The sequence below is a fragment of the Heloderma suspectum genome, chromosome 1 (genome assembly GCF_057233095.1).
Source record: "Heloderma suspectum isolate Gila_16-S chromosome 1, 16-S_ref, whole genome shotgun sequence".
Lineage (NCBI taxonomy): Eukaryota > Metazoa > Chordata > Lepidosauria > Squamata > Helodermatidae > Heloderma > Heloderma suspectum.
The window spans coordinates 64,139,509-64,159,319 of NC_139458.1; the positions used below are offsets into that span (position 1 = coordinate 64,139,509).

A 19,811-nucleotide genomic window follows, 5' to 3' on the forward strand; every position below is an offset into this window, starting at 1 on the left:
TGAGTTTTCCTCTCCCTGCACTTCAGGCTTCTTCTAGCTTGTTTCATTGCCCTCAGCAAAGCCACATGGGCTCTGTTCAGGAGAAGACAGTGCCTGGGAGAATTGTGCCAGTCACCCGAGTTGTCTCTCCATTCCAGAAAACAACCAGGGCTTCAACAGGACTGCCAGCCGAACCAGCTAAAAAATCCCACAGAGCCCTTACAAATCCATTAGACTCTGGGGCAGACCATTTTAATAGGGCCCTCACCCTTGCAAAGGAATAAAGTCACGGAAGGCCTAAACCTCAACAGGAAGCGACCTGACCACAACTAGGGAACAGATCTGAAAGTGAGGGATTTCACATCACTATCTTCCTATATTGCTGAGAAAACCAAATCCAGAATGTGTCCTGATACAAGTATTGAGCCAATGACAAGTTGGAACAGCCCCATGGTTATGTCCTAAGCTGCTCCAGACAAGGCACAGGTTTTGAAGCTGCCCCCACCCCCAGACAATCATCCTGGGAATCTCCAACACGAATCCAAGATCACTGTCATCACCTCGGGAAGACTGCTGGGCAGAACATTACCATAACTCTCCCATCCTTGATGTCCAAGGCTACGCTGATGCTGCACTGAATGCCTGGCCAGGGGCGGGGGGTGCATAGCTGAGACAGAGTCACATCTTCTAGCTCCCCCACCCAGGTCTCAATGATATAAACCAGGTCAGGCCCCTCATCCACAATTAAATTGTGGGCTCCAGATAAACATGCACCAACTCATTGTCTCACAGCCTTGGGTCTCCATCTTTAAAAGAGCAATTGTTGTTTTTGTTCAGTCGTTAAGTCGTGTCTGACCCTTCGTGACCTGATGGACCATAGCATGCCAGGCCTCCCTGTCCTACGCTCTCTCCCGGAGTGTGCTCAAGTTCATATTCATTGCATCGGTGATGCTATCTAGCCATCTCATCCTCTGCCGTCCCCTTCTCCTTTTGCCTTCAGTCTTTCCCAGCATCAGGGTCTTTTCCAGTGACTTTTTTGACCTCCTTGCAGTCCAGGACACTCGTAAGAGTCTTCTCCAGCACCACAGTTTGAAAGCATCAATTCTTCGGCGCTCAGACTTCCTTATAGTCCAGCTCTCACAGCCATACATTACTACTGGGAAAACCATAGCTTTGATTAGACGGACCTTTGTTGGCAAGGTGATGTCTCTGCTTCTTACTATGCTGTCTAGGTTTGCCATAGCTTTCCTCCCAAGGAGCAAGCGTCTTTTAATTTCATGGCTACAGTCACCGTCTGCGGTGATCTTGGAGCCCAAGAAAGTAAAATCTGTCACTGCTTCCATTTCTTCCCCTTCTCTATGCCAGGAAGTGATGGGGCCAGATGCCATGATCTTCGTTTTTTTAATGTTGAGTTTCAAACCAGCTTTTACACTCTCCTCTTTCACCCTCAACAAGAGGCTCTTTAGATCCTCTTCACTTTCTGCCATTAGGGTGGTATTGTCTGCATATCTGAGGTTGTTGATAATTCTCCTGGCAATCTTAATTCCGACCTGTGAGTCATCCAACCCGGCGTTTCTAAATGATGTAATCTGCATATAGGTTAAATAAGCAGGGCGACAATATGCAGCCTTGTCGTACTCCTTTCCCAATTTTGAACCAATCGGTTGTTCCATGTCTGGTTCTTACTGTTGCGTCTTGACCCTTATACAGGTTTCTCAGGAGACAGGTAAGGTGGTCTGGTACTCCCATCTCTTTAAGAATTTGCCACAATTTGTTGTGTTCCACACAATCAAAGGCTTTAGTATAGTCAATGAAGCAGAAATAGACGTTTTTCTGGAATTCTCTTGCTTTCTCCATGATCCAGCGAATGTTGGCGATTTGATCTCTAGTTCCTCTGCCTCTTCGAAACCCAGCTTGTACTTCCGGTAGTTCTCGGTTCACATGCTGCTGAAGCCTAGCTTGTAGGATTTTGAGCATAACCTTGCTGGCATGTGAAATGAGCGCAATTGTACGGTAGTTTGAACACTCTTTGGCATTGCCCTTCTTTGGAATTGGAATGTAAATTGACCTTTTCCAGTCTTGTGGCCACTGTTGAGTGTTCCAAATTTGTTGGCATATTGAGTGCAGCACTTTAACAGCATCATCTTTTAGGATTTTAAATAGCTCAGCTGGAATACTGTCATCTCCGCTAGCTTTGTTGTTAGTAATGCTTCCTAAGGCCCACTTGACTTCACTCTCGAGGACGTCCGGCTCAAGTTCAGTGACTGCACTATCATGGCTATCAGGGACATTAAGCTCTTTCCTGTATAGTTCTTCTGTGTATTATTTCCACCTCTTCTTAATCTCATTTAAAAGAGCAATAACAATCATCTACCACCACAGGTATGGGCAAAAAGTGGATCTCCAGATGTTTTGGACTTCAGCTCCCAGCATTCCTGACCATTGGCCATGCTGACAGGGGCTTCTGGGAGTTGAAGTCCAAAATATTTAGACATTTACCTTCTGATTTGCCTTATAAAACTGGTGTGACGATTAATGACAGTATAGAGAATTTTTAAAAAAATCTGTACCATGTTCCTGCTATTACCAGACATGAAAGGCTTGCCAACTGGATAGGGAACTAGAAGTGTTTAACAGAGGTTTGGTGATACAAAGAAAACTAGGCACAACCCCCGAGTTCCCATGCTTTACTGAATCCCACATTCTTCCCCCTGTTTACGCCTGCCTCCACTTCCCTCCCTTCTTCTGTTGTTTCCCCAGACTGCATTTTAGACTCCTGGAGGCAGGGACTGTCCACTTGTACTCTGCAAAGTACCAATGATCACCTGCAAATTGCATCACTGCTGTTTAAGGAACAACTAAAAAGGCTGGTTCAAAAGTTGGTAACCCTGTCCCAAGGTAATGTGGACTCATTAAAAAAAACATTCTCAGAAATATTATTAACTCATCTTCAACCTAGGGCTCTATTAATAGCAGTTAAAAATAGTTAAGCACTTTGTAAGCCAAGACTGCATTCTTACAAGGAAGTAAACAGGCTTACAAGGAAGTAAATCTCATTGACTTTGCAGAAAACATGTTTAGGATCAGGACATGCCAACTGCTAAAGGCTATACCCCTTCATGGATCACTGCCTTGTTGTGGCGAAGGGGCTTGCGTAACTCAGTGAAGCCATAAGCTATGCCGTGCAGGGCCACCCAAGACGGACAGGTCATGGCAGAGAGTTCTGACAAAATGTGGTCCACTGGAGAAGGAAATGGCAACCCACTCCAGTATTCTTGCCAAGAAAACCCCATGGAACGTATCACAAGGCTAAAAGAGATGACGCCGGAAGATGAGCCCCTCAGGTCGGAAGGTGTCCAATATGCTACTGGGGAAGAGCAGAGGGTATTTCCAAGTAGCGCCAGAAAGAGTGAAGTGGCTGGGCCAAACCCGAAAGGACACTCAGCTGTGGATGTGTCTGGCGGTGAAAAGAAAATCCGATGCTGTAAAGAACAATATTGTTTAGGAACCTGGAATGTCAGATCAATGAATCAAGGTAAGCTGGAGGTGGTCAAACATGAGATGGCAAGATTGAACATCGACATCTTGGGAGTCAGCGAACTCAAATGGACAGGCATGGGCGAATTTAATTCAGGTGACCATCATATCTACTATTGTGGGCAAGAATCCCTTAGAAGAAATGGAGTAGCACTCATAGTCAACAAAAGGGTGGGAAAAGCAGTACTGGGGTACAATCTTAAAAATGATAGAATGATCTCAGTACGAATCCAAGGCAAACCATTCAACATCACAGTAATTCAAGTCTATGCCCCAACCACTGAGGCCGAAGAAGCTGAGGTTGATCGGTTCTATGAAGACCTACAACACCTTCTAGAACTAACACCAAAAAAAGATGTCCTCTTCATCATAGGGGATTGGAATGCTAAAGTAGGAAGTCAAGAAATCACCGGGATAACAGGCAGGCATGGCCTTGGTGTACAAAATGAAGCAGGACAAAAGCTAATAGAGTTTTGCCAAGAGAACATGCTGATCATAGCAAACACTCTTTTCCAACAGCACAAGAGGCGACTCTACACATGGACGTCACCAGATGGTCAATATCGAAATCAGATTGATTATGTCCTTTGCAGACAAAGATGGAGAAGCTCCATACAGTCAGTAAAAACAAGACCTGGAGCTGACTGTGGCTCAGATCATGAGCTGCTTCTTGCAAAATTTCGGCTTAAATTGAAGAACGTAGGGAAAGCCACTAAAACTTTCAGGTATGACCTAAATCATATCCCTGATGAATATACAGTGGAGGTGAGGAATAGATTTCAGGGATTAGACCTGATAGACAGAGTGCCTGAGGAACTATGGACGGAGGTCCGTAACATTGTTCAGGAGGCAGCAACGAAATCCGTCCCAAAGAAAAAGAAATGCAAGAAAGCCAAGTGGCTGTCTGATGAGGCTTTACAAGTAGCTCACGAAAGAAGGGAAGCGAAAAGCAAGGGAGAAAGGGGAAGATATACCCAACTGAATGCAGAGTTCCAGAGAATAGCAAGGAGAGACAAGAAGGCCTTCTTAAATGAACAATGCAAAGAAATCGAGGAAAACAACAGAATGGGAAAGACTAGAGATCTCTTCAAGAAAATTGGAGATCTCAAGGGAACGTTTTGTGCAAAGACGGGCATGATAAAGGACAAAGAAGGCAGGGACCTAACAGAAGCAGATGAGATTAAGAAGAGGTGGCAAGAATACACAGAAGAACTATACAGGAAAGATTTGAATGTCCCTGATAGCCATGATAGTGCGGTCACTGAACTTGAGCCGGACATCCTAGAGAGTGAAGTCAAGTGGGCCTTAGGAAGCATTAGTAACAACAAAGCTAGCGGAGATGACAGTATTCCAGCCGAGCTATTTAAAATCCTAAAAGATGATGCTGTTAAAGTGCTGCATTCAATATGCCAACAAATCTGGAACACTCAACAGTGGCCACAAGACTGGAAAAGGTCAGTTTACATTCCAATTCCAAAGAAGGGCAACGCCAAAGAGTGTTCAAACTACCGTACAATTGCGCTCATTTCACATGCCAGCAAGGTGATGCTCAAAATCCTACAAGCTAGGCTTCAGCAGTATGCGAACCGAGAACTACCGGAAGTACAAGCTGGGTTTCGAAGAGGCAGAGGAACTAGAGATCAAATCGCCAACATTCGCTGCATCATGGAGAAAGCAAGAGAATTCCAGAAAAACGTCTATTTCTGCTTCATTGACTACGCTAAAGCCTTTGATTGTGTGGATCACAACAAACTGTGGCAAATTCTTAAAGTGATGGGAGTACCAGACCACCTTACCTGTCTCCTGAGAAACCTGTACGAGGGTCAAGAAGCAACAGTAAGAACCAGACATGGAACAACCGATTGGTTCAAAATTGGGAAAGGAGTACGACAAGGCTGCATATTGTCACCCTGCTTATTTAACTTATATGCAGAGTACATCATGAGAAATGCCGGGTTGGATGAATCAGAGATCGGAATTAAGATTGCCGGGAGAATTATCAACAACCTCCGATATGCAGACGATACCACCCTAATGGCAGAAAGCGAAGAGGATCTCAAGAGCCTCTTGTTGAGGGTGAAAGAGGAGAGTGCAAAAGCTGGTTTGAAACTCAACATTAAAAAAACGAAGATCATGGCATCTGGCCCTATCACTTCCTGGCATATAGAAGGGGAAGAAATGGAAGCAGTGACAGATTTTACTTTCTTGGGCTCCAAGATCACCGCAGACGGTGACTGTAGCCATGAAATTAAAAGACGCTTGCTCCTTGGGAGGAAAGCTATGGCCAACCTAGACAGCATAGTAAGAAGCAGAGACATCACCTTGCCGACAAAGGTCCGTCTAATCAAAGCTATGGTTTTCCCAGTAGTAATGTATGGCTGTGAGAGCTGGACTATAAGGAAGGCTGAGCGCCGAAGAATTGATGCTTTCGAACTGTGGTGCTGGAGAAGACTCTTACGAGTCCCCTGGACTGCAAGGAGGTCAAATCAGTCCATCCTAAAGGAAATCAACCCTGACTGCTCTTTGGAAGGACAGATAATGAAGCTGAAGCTCCAATATTTTGGCCACCTAATGCGAAGAGAAAACTCCCTGGAAAAGTCCCTGATGCTGGGAAAGACTGAAGGCAAAAGGAGAAGGGGACGGCAGAGGATGAGATGGCTAGATAGCATCACGGATGCAATGAATATGAACTTGAGCACGCTCCGGGAGAGAGCGCAGGACAGGAAGGCCTGGCGTGCTATGGTCCATGGGGTCACGAAGAGTCGGACACGACTGAACGACTGAACAACAACAACAACAACAACAAAGGCTATACAGCCCAGTCTGCCTATCTTCACTCAGAATAAGTCAAATTGACTTCAGTGGGGTTTACTTCTAAGGAAATGTTCTTAGGACTGAATGTTTAAAGACACTTAAAAATGTATATCACCTAAAATCACAGATTTACAGGGTAGCTGTTTCCCTTGAAGATTAAGCAGTTAGGCATAAGCAGGAATTTCAGTCTGAACAATATTCAGCTTTAAGACAGGGTTGGGCATTTGACCGGGCGGATAGCCAGAGGACTGTGCTTTCACCTTTCCTGTATCTGCTGTGGTTGCTTGTGGGGGAGTCACATCTAGCAGAACAATGGGTAACTATTAAATGAGCAGCAAGTTGTCCATTTATGTAATTTATTATTCTTTTACTGGAGGGAAGAGGAGACAAGAATTTGGAATTTATTTACTGTACTTTTAAACCACTCAAGAACCAAAGTTCTCTGGGCAGTGTACAATAATTTTAAAAGATACAGTACAAATATTAAAACAAACAAAAATGGCACAGAATAAAACCAAGATAAAACCATTACAACATCATAACACCAGATTAAAACCATCAACAGAATAGAGTACTAAAAGCAGTTCTTAAAATGTCTGGGAGAATAAAAAGGTCTTACCTGGCTCTGGAAAGACCACAACATATGTGCTAAGCGAGCCTCTCTGTGGGGAGAGCATTCCACAAATGGAGCACCACCACTGAAAAGGCCCTCTTTCTTGTAGCTACCCACCTTGACTTTCTGCCTTTCGTTTCAGGTCAAACTTGTGCAAGAAATGCAATACCTGCATTGATGCTTCAGAGCATTTAGGGATGTATGCACCATCCCATAGCGAGAATCTGGCAGCACTACCAATCAATAAGAAATACTTTGTCCTACTAAATACTTGGCATTCATTTGTTAGAACTGTAAGAGAATTACACTAATTTAAAGAAACTATTTTATATGTTTAAATTGACTGGCTTCCCAAATCTATGGCAACTTTTCAGAAATTCAAACAGTAACAACAAGCACCCTCTGGCCTCTTTGTTGAGGCTACTATTTTAAAACCACTTTTAATACATTGAGTAAGAGTAAGATGTGTGTGCTTCTGAGCGAAGTGGTTTGAGGTTTGCAAGAGTTCATATATCAACTGATACATACACCACCATGGGGTTGTATCTAATGCTAGTCTTACTTAGACTAGACCCGTTGAAATGAGTAAGACTAGCATTAGATGCAACCCAATATTTGGACTCTTATGATCCTATAATGACTCTTATGATGAGAAACATTACCCAAAGCTATTGATTTCAATTTGGGGCTAGCACAGGCTTCCACACAGTAGCTTGGGGAAAGCTGCAGTAAATGCCACTGAAATCAGTAGCAGGACCAGGTCCACAGTTTCTCTCCTCAAGCTGTAGCAGGACTTGAACATGGGGCAAGGGAAAGAGCTTCTGAGCAAGTTGTGAGGCCACAGCGCAGACATTACTTAAGACGTGTGTGTCTAGCAGCTATGTCGTCTTTTCATTTTTACTCTAGAGTAGGCACAGGGGGCCAATCCAGATCTTAAAAGCCCTCCTACTCCTCATGCTAGGGTCCCAACCCAGTTCAGGCCTCTGTGCCTACTCTGGAGGCAAAATGGCTGGCTGGGGTATGCTGGGAGTTGTAGGACTTTCTTCTGTCTAGGATTACATCCTTAAAGCAATGCCTGTTTTGGCCCTTACACAACTGACTAAAGAAGTCCTGATTCTTCATTGACTCCAGCAGCTGCAGAGGAAGACAGGCAAGAAGGCACCATGTAAAGCCAGGCAGGGGTTACAAGGGTTGATACCTGTGATCCATGGCTCACTTTTCTTGAAACAATGGCACTCTTTCCCCCGTCAGGTCAGGTTAATGCAGAGAATAGCAAGACAAGGAGCCTCCGAAATAACCACCCGCCACGCTCAGGCATGCCACACTGTTCTTCTCCGTCATATTTCCATTTTACAGACGCAGCACTGTGGCAGAGTAGAACCACTTGCCAGGGGCGGATTTCACACTCAGTCCTAACAGTGGAGGCTGGTGGCTCTGATTTCGGTGGGGCTGTGCATCCATTCCGGATGTGAGTCAGAGCTCTAAGGAACCTATCCAAAGTGCTGAACCTATTTGGGGGATAGGGTTCAGTACCCTGCACCGTTCCTTTAGAGTTCTGGCTGGTTCTGACTGAAACCCGGAATGGATCCAGAGACCCATTGAAATGGGAGCCACCAGCCCCACGAAGCCATAGCAGGGATTCCTCTCCAAATAAGCTTGCTTAGGCTGCTCTCCTAGCCCCACTTACTTGGGAGTAAATCCCATTGACCTCAGCGGAACTTGTTTCCTCTCAGCGAACACCCACGGGCAGCGGCTGCTTAGGGGGCGTTCGTGGCCCAGCGGGGATGTGAGCCCAGAGCGCAAGTGCCAGACCAGCGCGTCACCAGCCACAGCTGACCTCGGAACGAGGGCGCGGAAGGAAGCGCCGTCTCGGCCGCTGCTCCTCGCTTAGAAAGGGGGCGCGGGAGGCCCTGGGAGGCGCTTGGCCCTCTCTTGACCTTCGGGCGTTCCGTGCCCCCGCGCCGGCCAGTTTCGCACCGGGCGATGACGCGCCGGCAGGCGCTGCCGCGGAGGCCCGCGCCCGTCCCCCTTCGCGTTATGTTTGACGCGCCAGCCACCCGGACGTGGGTTTTTTCGCCTCCCCGTTATCTCTAATTGCCACCTTGTTAACTTGGTAAACGCTCCAGCATACCTCGCCTCGCAGAGCGCAGGCAGCCGCCCCCCCGCCCGCCACCACCACGTTGCCCGACTCTGATCTGATGAAGCCGCCCCTGGCCCTCGACGCCCCTTCCGCCGACTTCGCCCCACGGTTCCTGGACTCGGGAAGCGGAGCAGGGCTGTCGCGCCTTGACAGCGCCGCCGTGTTAAGAGCGGGGCCGCCGCCGTCGTCCTCGCCAAGAAATGCGCGGGCTGGGAGATTTGCAGTCGGGGGAGTGGGAAGGCGGAGGAAGCGACTGCTGACCCGAGTTCACGACGGGCATCAGCGAGACCCGCGCCCTGCTCACCCCTTCGCGCTCTATCTCGCTAATAGCTTTGCTGATGGGGAAATCGCGATCAATCGCCTCGAGTGGGGCGGCTACTAGAGCTGGCCGTAAATCCAGCTCGGACTCCCTTGCTCAGCGCGCAGCCTGGCTTGACTTTCGCTTTTGACGCACGTCTGAATGAGGCAGCTCGCGGGCACACGCGCCGATCCCAGACCGGCCTGGGCTCTTACAGATAGTCCACCTTCGCCGGGTTTGAAACCGGGCAGAGTGTTTCTGCTCCCAAGACCCAACGGCACGTTAATTTCATGGGAGCGGAGAGTTTCTTTGCCAGATCTAAACCAGCAGTAGCCGATCTAGTATAGTCTCCAAATAAAAGTTTCTACTCTTGCAACAGGGCTTTTTGCAATGTGCCACTTGACCTCACCAGCCATTTCCCCCAAACCTGCCGTAGGGAAAGCAGCCCCTTTAACCCTTTCCTCCTCCCCCCGCCCTCCTTAGTTCCGATTGTGTCCCTCTTCACAGATTTTTGTGGCTCGTTTTTAGAGAGTCTAGTGAGATCTCTTAAGACGTTCAGAATTGGCTATCAGGCGGGGGGGGGGTTAATGAGAACCCCTCCCTCTTTCTACTCAAAAAGAGCTAAATGTTGTCATGCAAAGGAGGCAGAAGGAACTGGCTTTCTGAGTATGTAAATCTGTGTCTTTAAGTCTCTTCCCCCCCACCTCCCCCGCATGACAAGATAAGAATGTAGCCGGCAGACGTCAGATGTTTGCCCATTCTTTTGTTCAGTTAAAAATAGTTTCGCGTGACACCTTACCTGAGATGTGTCTGAGTGTGCCGATGGAAAGCAGGCTGTTTGCTCCGGGAGGGGAGTGGGGAGCATTACAGCTCTACGATCGCCATTCCTGGAATAAATGCGCAGCTCAAACAACTACTTTGTTTTTTGTTTTAATGTGTTTTACCCCTGACACCTTGAAGACAGGGAAGCCCGATCCTATGCAGAGTTAGGATGCAATCCTATACATTCTTACCTGGGAGGAAGTTCCACTGAATTCAGTGGGGCTTATTTCTGAGTAGACATGTATAGGACTGCAGTCAATGGGTGTAGACACGCGGATTGCAGCCTTATCTGGCTAACCTGATTGAACCAAGGTTATAACAACAAAGGCAGCTATTAGCACGCTCTTCGGAATCACAGCTTTGCCCCCCATCGCTGCCGAGAGACAGAGAGAGATGCATCATGTTTGCTAGTAAAGCCAGCTTTTCTTCAGTTTCTTCTCATTTTCTTCTCTCTCTTTTGGCACAACCATTTAAAAAAAATCACTCGTGTCAACAACTATGTAGGGAAATGTAAATATAGCCTGATCAATAAAGCAGTTAAGCCGAAGAACTTGTTTTTAAGCCGATTTATCGAAGTGGTATTGGGTTTTAAATGAAGTCCTGTTGATTTTAATGGGATTAAATCGGTTTAAATCCGAATTCTTCATTTTAGCAAAACTGTTGAAAAAAACCCCAAGCATGCAGGAATAACCAGTTTGTGAGTCTCTCGGGATGACATTTTCAAGGAAACGATGCTGGAAAGCGTTGCATTTGTGGCTACCCACTGGGCACGATCCTCCGGACAGAACTCCTACGGAAGCCCATTGAAAATAATGGGAACCGCCCCTTGTCCTATAATTAAGCGGAGCTTGTAGCAGCAAAACAAAACAGCTACATCACGTGGCGTGTATCTCCGTGTATGTGTAGAACGATGGGACGATAACGCTACCATTTTGTACATAACATAGATTTCAAGAGATACCCTGTGATACAAGTGCCATGTGCAACCCGACCATCTTTCTCGGATTTCCAGAGGACAGTAATGGGACTTAATCATGGTTTAACTTGTCCCCGAGTTCACCAGGACGCAGCCTCCAAATCAATGGTTCTTTCACCCCCTCTCGAAAGTCAAGGCAGCTGCGGGGCATGTCCAGTGTTAGCTTTCGAGAGCGAGCCTCTCAGGACGTGCAAAGTACATTTCCCCCGCTTCTAGACCTGGAGAAAGGGGCGGGCAGGGCAGGGCAGGGCAGGGCGCGTTACTCCGCAGAACCTGGGGCCCGGCCGGCACCTGTTCCTGTCGAAAGACAGCGGGCGAGCTACTTCCAAGGAAGGTGCTTCGGTGCTGACCTGCAAACACGCTTACAAACACCTTCCATGGTGCACAGCGAGTCTGGTGAGGACGTGCCCGGTCGGTGCGCTTAGGGGAGGCGCCCTTCAGAGCAAGGTTGACCGGGCTTCTGGCCACCTGGGCAGCAGGAGCTGCTCCCGCTGTGGGGCTCCATCTCCGCCGCGCCTTCCTCCGACTGCCTCTGAAAGGCACACCTGCCCGCCCTCTGAGCTCGGCGCTCTCTGCCCCTTCGTTCTCTCTGGGCTTGGGGGTGGACGTTGCTGCTCCGAAGGTGGCGCCCCGCTGCTTTGGGGGCGGGCTGGCTTCCCTCCAGCTCCCGGGGTCTGGTCTAACTCGGAGAGCTGCATCTCCGCTCCCTGGGTGAGGTCGGTGCAGCGGCAGGATGCGGAGCGCGGGATCCTCCTCTTCGCCTGCACCACCCATACCTGGGCGAGGGGAGGTCGCTTTGTTTCAGGCACGGGTTCGTCCTCCGTGCGAACGAAGCATCCCTGCTTTCGCTTCAGGATCAAAAAGCCTTCATGGGAAGCCAGCCTTAGTTTCTCCGGCCGTCGACGTCTCTAGCATCTCGGCTCCAGTCGGAAACTCCAAAGCAAATGTTTCCCCTGATTTATACCTACGCCGGCTGCTGCCTCTTTGTTACTCCCAAAATTTCAGAGGTCTTTGAAATCTCTCCTCTTGCTTTGACTATCCAGACGTTGCTAACTATGCTAACTTACTTCGAAGCAAGTCCCATCGAAAGGTTAGGGCCTTACTTCCGAGTAAATGTGGTTAAGCGCCAGGCTCCTAAAGTGCAAAAATCCAGTTTAATATAACATCATTTAAAAAGTTGTACAGCCTGCATTTTCATTCATTCAATGCGTCTTACTCCCCAGTAGGCATCCATAGAATTGTAGGTTTTCTGTTATTCAAATCGCACTGGATTCTGGACACCATTTTTACAGTGCAAAATCCAGGTTCACAGAAAAATTTACTTTGAATTATCTAGCCAGTTCAGTGACTGACAATTTTTTTTTGTATTTAAGTTAAAATGTTGTTTTCCAGCTATTTAAAAAATAAAATACAATTGGAAAAGTGCTCTGTTGTAAAAAGACTAGAAGGAAAACTACTTTAATATTTGTCAAGTTTATTTTCTTTTGAGATATTCATATTCCTGGAAATATTAACCAAACTGTTTCTTTTTTAATTTCACAAATACACGTGTATTATGAATAATAATAATAATAATAAAAAAGGTGTCTCAAAAATTAGTTTAGTCCAAGAAACAAAGTCGCAGAACGCAGGGAGTCCCTTTTAAAAACAAATTCCTGTCATTTGTACATCGAATAGTTCCGATTTTCTTAGTGAATAGTCAAGAAAATAAAGATATACCTCCGCCCTTCCCTTTCTGGAAGTTACCTTTTATTGACTGTTTCCTTGCCTGGGGTGTCACCGCTGTTTATTTGCCCCATGCCCACCCAAGTTCCACCAATCCACAAAGCAGTCAGGAAGCCCTTTCCTTATGTTTTAGCACCAGGATTGCAACAGGATTCACCTCAATTGTTTTCTCTTTCTGACGTTTTCCTTTCTTCTTGCTACATTTGGCCCGCTTGCAAAAAAAGGAAGAAAAAGAAAAGAAAGGGAAACTGCGGGAAGGTAACTGGAAAAGAACATGGTTTGTAATTTCAACCCCCCCCCCCTTTCTTTCCATCATAATCTTCAACTGGTTTAAGATTAATGCTAGGAGGTGTCTTAGGAAGGAATGGGGGCTTCTCCTTTCCAAAGACCATCGCTGGGATAATTTACTTAAGATGTTGAAAAGACTGTCAGGAAGTCTAAGTTTTTTTGTTTTTTTTTTACTAACCTGCGCCGTGGCAAACTGTAGTGAGCATTTGATTTTTTAAAAGTAAGGTACATTAATTTTATGAGTGCCCTTCTCATAAATGTTGTTGTTTGCACGCTCTCTCGCTCTCTCAGGGAGAGGGGGGGATTTGCAATGGAAAGTATGTCTTTGTTTCAAGGAGGGGGAAATGCTCTTTGCTGCTCGGATAAATTCCTCCGCTCCTCCCATATATTCTTGATAAGAAAAATAAAATCAGAAGCCTCTTGTCATCCTTCAGCCCGCCCCCTGCCCCCGCCCTCCAGACCAGGTCTTCTGCATTGCTTGCTATGTTGTGTCTGCCTTTCTCTTTATATGCTGAAACCTAGTAAACTTGCTGGTTCTGCTCCTAAAGCAGACAAAATAACCCTTTAAACTATAAATATTTAACTGTACCTGAGTTTATACAGAGGCCCGAGTGTCTCTTTAAACACAAGTGATTTATGCTTTTATTTGTGCCTTTAAAACTGTTTTGCTTGCTTTACATGTCACTGCTTTCCAACATGAGCTGTTCAAATCCTTCTCCCTTCAAGCGGCAGCATCTCGAGAAAAGGGACAAGAAAAGCAGCAGCAGGCCCCCTTTGAAATGTGCATTTGTATAAGTAATTAAGAAAATAATAATAAAGGCGACTTTCTGTCACTTAGAGCCATACGAAGATTTTTGGCTACACAGAAATCCTTGTTGGTCTTTTAAAACAATACAAAAACACCTTTGAGCATTAAATGAGCAATAGGATGGCCAAAGCTCTTTATGGTTTAACTGGACCCCAATTTGCAGGTCACTTTCTTCTAAGTGCCCAAGAAAGACTGAGACTTTGGTCCATCATCCAGTAAATCTGAAGTTCGTGGATCACTGCTGACTTCATTAGGACTAGCTCCTTTAATTCTAAACACATTTTCTCAAAAGCAGATCCCATAATTGTCACTGGGGGAATGCACTTTTGAGCAAGCTAAGTGCAGAGTGAAAATCACCTTGGCCCAACGGGATTACTTGACTAGTGAAATCTGTAAAACACTAGTTTTGGAGAGTTCAGTTAAAGCCAGCTACCAGACTTCCCCTCAACTATTCAAGAGAATGTGGTTTGCGGATTTCTGCTGATATCGGTTTCCTTGCTAGATCACCACCTATGTGGGAAATTCCTTAGGAATGTATTGTTCTGTTCAATGCAATCCTAAATATGTTTACTAAGGTGCTGCTAATAATAATGCTAATAATTCCGAATAAGTGTGTTTTACATTGGAGTGGTCCTTTCATAATTTATAGCATGTTTCCTAGAGCAACTGCTTTTCTTTTTGCAATTTAGGCTGCAGTCCTATACCTACTTACCTGAAAGTAAGCCTATTTGAACTCAATGGGCTTTACTCTGTCTACTCTGGACATGTATTGGATGGCCCTGTTAGGCTGCAGTCCTATTCACTTACTTGGAAGGAAGCCACACTGAACTCAGTGGGATTTGTTTCTAAGTAGACGCGTGTAGGATCATGCTGCTAACGTGATATAGAAAGGGAGAGATGGACTCTCACTGTCCCTTTTAGATCCTACTCTACTTTCTGTGAGCATATATAAACATACCCTATGAAAGACATCCACGTTTATTATGCCTACGTTCAGGGCATGAATTCGGGTGACCAGTTCGGATTCGGAAGATGTTTTCAGAGAAGGACAGCTACTTCCCAGGTTGCTAGAAATTTGCATGGCCGCTTTTGTATTTCAGAGGACACCACGTTACCTGCTTTTCTTTGTTTTAGCGTTGGGCAGAAAGGGGTCAGTCGCAATTTAAACCCGAGGAAAGCTAACGTTTCTCAAAAGGTCACACTGTGGCGGGAGGGACTCACTTGATTTGTAAAGAAATAATTTAGTCTCCTTTCATTTTCTGGCTCGCACTCGGACATGTACTTAGAAACAACAAGGAATACCACTTCCTAGTATTGCACTTTGCAAAGAGTTTGTACTTATAATATAATCCTGCAGGCAAGGCAGGTATGATGTCGGTGGGCCGGTTTCTTTCTTTCCACACGCAGCAGCCGCCTTGGCAGGAAATCTCCCGTGCGGGGCGGGGGCGTTCTGTGTGCGCGCGTTGAGTCTGATGCCGCAGCCTGAGACTGTCGGGTCCCTTAGCCAGCAGGGGGCGCTCTGACGTTGCGTCTAACTGGCAAGAACGAAAGAAAACACTCCAGTTTTCCTGCAATGAAAGAGGGGAGACTCCTGTAGTTTCCAAACCCTACTAGGGTTACAGTTCTTGTAACCAAATCTTACCTCCGCCGGGTGTTTCTCACACCCGTTGGTGAAAGACATAGGCACCAAAATGCACATCAGCTGCAGCTCCTGTGTACTTTGCCGGCACTAAGTAGATGCGTTCCACTCTCCCCCTCCTCTGTATACTATACATTATGCAACTTATTAAATCCAACGATAAATTGTCAACATTTTTTTCGCCTGTTAGTTCCGCTGATCCAAGCAGGATTTATTTTCAGATCTAAGGTCCCGGAGCTATAATGCGTGATTTCTTTTCCTTAAATAAAATTGGTCAAATGTTGACAACCTTTAAGCCAATCTAACACTCAAGATTACTGATGGGAAACTAATGAGAAAATATCAGATCGTCCGGCCTGGGGGCTCCTAATTAAATCTTAGCTGATTGAAAAATAAAAGCGAGGGTGGGTTTGTGTGAGTGTATGTGTGTGTATTTGGAGAAGAGGGGGAGCAAGCTTCAGGCTTAAGTTTAGCTACGTTTTTACTTATATGTTAACACCCCCCGCCCACTCTCCTTTTTCTCGCCTCTTCCTCTCTCTCTCTTTTTTTTTAAAAGCCTCATGTTATTTCTCTGGCTATTCCGAGACATTCGATCAGGAATTATCACTTTTTTGCCCAGTAAATATTAAGGCCGTTAAGCAACGTGATTTAACTAATTAGAAAATTTACATCATTAAGTCTCAGGGAAAGAGAGAGGGAGGGCGGGCGGAGGGAAAGGAGAGAGAGATCTGTCAGTCATTTTAAAGGAGACAGGCCCTATTGAAGTGTGAAGAAATCGGCTCTAATTCAAAAAGGCAATCGGGCAGAAAAAGCCCTCAACATTACCCTGCTAGTTATTAATCAGAAAGGGTCTCTCTCTCTCTTTCTTTCTCGCCCAGTAATGGCAAGACGGCGGCACATCGTTAGTTTCTCCCAACGCCTGAGCAGAGTTCCCATTCAAGCTTTTTTGCCACTGGGCCATGTCCCATATTGATAGCAAGTATTTGTCCATTCAAGGCTCATAGATTTGAAAATGTTTCTATGTTAGGGAACCAGACCCGCAGAAAAAGGCTACCGGGCGGACTCCCGTTTCCCAACCCAGGAATCTCCTTCCAAAAAAAGAAAAAAGAGGAAGCTGAACTGTTGGGGGGTCCATCCCCATACAGCCCCCCCCCCATTTTTTTTTGAAGTTCCAGTTTGAATCCTGCCTGAAATCAGATTCAGCCTTTGTTTCTTTAGCTCGTATAATGCACCGTAGAAACCTCATTTTCCACCTTGGGGAGTTTTTTTTTTTTTTTTAAACACAACAAATCAAGGCTAGTTGCACAACTTGGGACTTCAAGAAAAACGATGGAGAACTAAAGTGGATCTCCGGCGGTTGAACTCCGAAGCACACTTCCTTGGGAGTATGTCCCATCGAAGTCAACTGGATCTATTTCCGAGTTAACAGGCAAGAAAGACCTGTCTGCTTTTATGGGGAGACCTGGAAAGATGCTGATCACAAGGTGCCCCCCAGAACGCGGAGATGCCAGGAAGGGCTGGTATCGTCTTGCAGCAGCCGATGAAGGATGTAAGGAACGGGGACCTGGGCCTGCGTTAACAGCAGGGAGGCGAGCGGTGGGGTGGCGTTTCCCCCTCCATTACCCCCCCCCGCCTTTCTAAATCGATGTCTACATGGTTAAACTACAGAATACTTCTCCCTCTGTAGACGGGTTTAATACTCATTGCACAAAATCAAGTGAAATAAAAAAATCACACAACAATCCCAATAGAGAATTCCTATCACGAACACCAACCACCTCTCATTTCCTTTTTTTAAAAGGGTGAGCAAGGCAACCCTCCGATATCTACGGGACTTACTATATCCCTCCTTAGCGGAAAGTCCCACGGGTTTAAGCAGAAGTTTCTACCACTTAAAGGAAAAGATCGCAGCCACTCACTCGGCGGCCTTCGTCCTATAAAACAGCCTAAAGCTCTCGTAAGAAAGTGCGCCCCTACAACTGATAGCTGTTGCATACAGAAGATCTTGAAATGTTGATGAGGCGTCGTGGTGTTAATAAAGTCGCCTAAAGGAACGTACTTTTTATTCTGGAACAGTCCAGGGGTTAATTGGTAGGTCTCTCTCTCTCTCTCTCTCTCTCTCTCTCTCTCTCTCACACACACACACACACACACACACACACGAACTAGGCAACAGTGCAATGGAGCTGTATCGGCTTAAGGAGACTTGGGGACATTTGCTGTTGTCCAGAGAACCAGAAGCGTCGTCGAGGACTTCATCAGTCTAGCTAACCTTTCCGTTGTCCCCTTTGTAAGTAGCCCAAGTCCCTTTCACGTCCACGGGCAGCTATGGGAACCCAGGGAAGGGAGAAAGGCAGCTGCACTGGCTTTCCTATCTCTGGGGGGTTGCCACAGTTTCGAAACCCTCGAGTCCTCTAATGAAGGAACCAAACGTGATTGTCACATCGACGTTTCCTTCCAGGTGGTTGTTGAGCTTCTCCATGCTGCAGAGAAGGGAGGCACCACATTATAACAACATTTCCGACGCCTTTAACAAGCCACAAGTAAAAACATTCAAAGTCGAATCCATTGAGAGAGACATTGATTCCCTTCTTAACCCCCACCTGCCCCTAAACCCACGCAACTGCTGAACCGTAATTCATCTGTAAACTCACAACCAGATCTTAACAGAAAGGAGAGGGAGTAAGGAAGTAAAGGTATTCTATCGAGTGATTAAAAACAAAGCATAGCCGAACATACAGACAACTGCAGAGATTTGCATCTCTCTCGCTTCCTTTAAAAGCAAACACAGACACCATTTTTTAAGGACGAGGCCAACAATGGCAGGCTCTGGAGTAAAGTGGTTCAGCATCATAGATCCTCAGAGCTGAGGACATACTTTGCCAGGGAAACAACATTTAAACCACACGTTTTCACAAAACTGTAACTTGAGAGAGAAAAACCCCGTACGACCGGCAGAAATGTCCTTATTTTAGTAAAGATCACTGGTAAAGAAAAAAGCATGGGGTTGGGAGAGAGTGGGATTCTTCCCTTTCCCATCTGATTTCTCTCTCTTTTTGTATTATAAGCGAGAGCAAAGAAGTTTTTGTTTGGTGGGTTTTCATTGATCAGTCACTCTGAGCTAATGTAATTATCCTCATCAATAGAAGGCTGCAGAGAGAATCATTATGTGGGTGACATTGATAAATGATCACCCAAGAGCTGCTTTTTCTCTTGGGCACCCCCACATCTGACCCTCCCACATACACGAGGTAGCCATAGAAACACCTTGAGCGCCTCTTACGCTATTGCTTCTAGTGAGAAAGCATAACACAGCAAAGACACAACTTAAACGCTTGTCTCCCAACTCACTAAAATCGCCTAGGTTTTTTTTTAAAAAAGAAATCTCTCTCTCCCCCCCCCCCCCAGCATCTCAGCAGCCATAGTACCTCATAGCTATTGAGGAAAACACATCCAAGTGGCTTTGTCCTCAAGGAGTTAAATAACGAGGTTGCCTGCACTCGAGGGCGACGTTGCTTTTCTCTAAGTAATTGCGTGTAATGCAAAACCCATTAGTTCGAGAGAGGCGTTCTTTTAAGTTGCGCCATTGCACAATATACAGCGTCTCCCATCCAGCAAATAACTCAGCGGGCGAAGCTCTTTGCAAAGTGCCTCAACCTGAAATCATCATCACCATTATTATTACAACGACAAGGACTTTTGTATTTATTTCCTAAGTAAGATACAAAAAGAAAACCCCTTTAATCCTCTGAGTGCTTTATTTAAGCAAATAAGAAAATACGGCGAGAGGTAATTGATTCATAATGGCGAGGCTGCAAAGAGGGTGGAGGTGTTTGTTTATTTGATTCCTAAAGCAGCCGGAGAAGGAGAGAGAAGAAGGGGGAGGCTGAGCTGGATCATCCATCATGACTGTGGCAGGGACCCTGCCCAGAGGACCCATTCCCTTCTGTCTCTCTTCTCCTAAACTATTAATATGAAAATCTGCCTATATAACACCCCACCCTCTGTCCCCTCTTACCCAGTTCAAGGGGGGCTGGCTTTTCCCCTCCACTCTTTAACAACTTGGCCAGAAAAAGTCTCACAGCCATCCCCCCCCCCCAGCTTCCCTAAGGCTGCAACTCTTACCAAATTTCCTTTGGATCAATATCCGTTTCATTCAATGGGCTTACTTT

At 46.1% G+C, this 19,811-nt stretch overlaps 1 long non-coding RNA gene across 6 annotated transcripts in view; it reads right to left on the bottom strand.

The window, feature by feature from the left end:
* The window catches only part of LOC146357293 (uncharacterized), a 534,301-nt gene extending 524,473 nt beyond the window's left edge, over positions 1-9,828 (bottom strand). For 4 of the 6 annotated variants that reach the window (XR_014789209.1, XR_014789215.1, XR_014789207.1 and 1 more), the window contains exon 1: positions 8,631-9,828. This is a non-coding gene — a long non-coding RNA (uncharacterized LOC146357293). Of the gene's footprint in view, positions 1-8,141 lie in introns of all 6 variants that reach the window. The other 2 variants (XR_014789208.1, XR_014789212.1) reach the window with 1 other exon arrangement.
* Between the last annotated feature and the right edge of the window lie 9,983 nt (positions 9,829-19,811).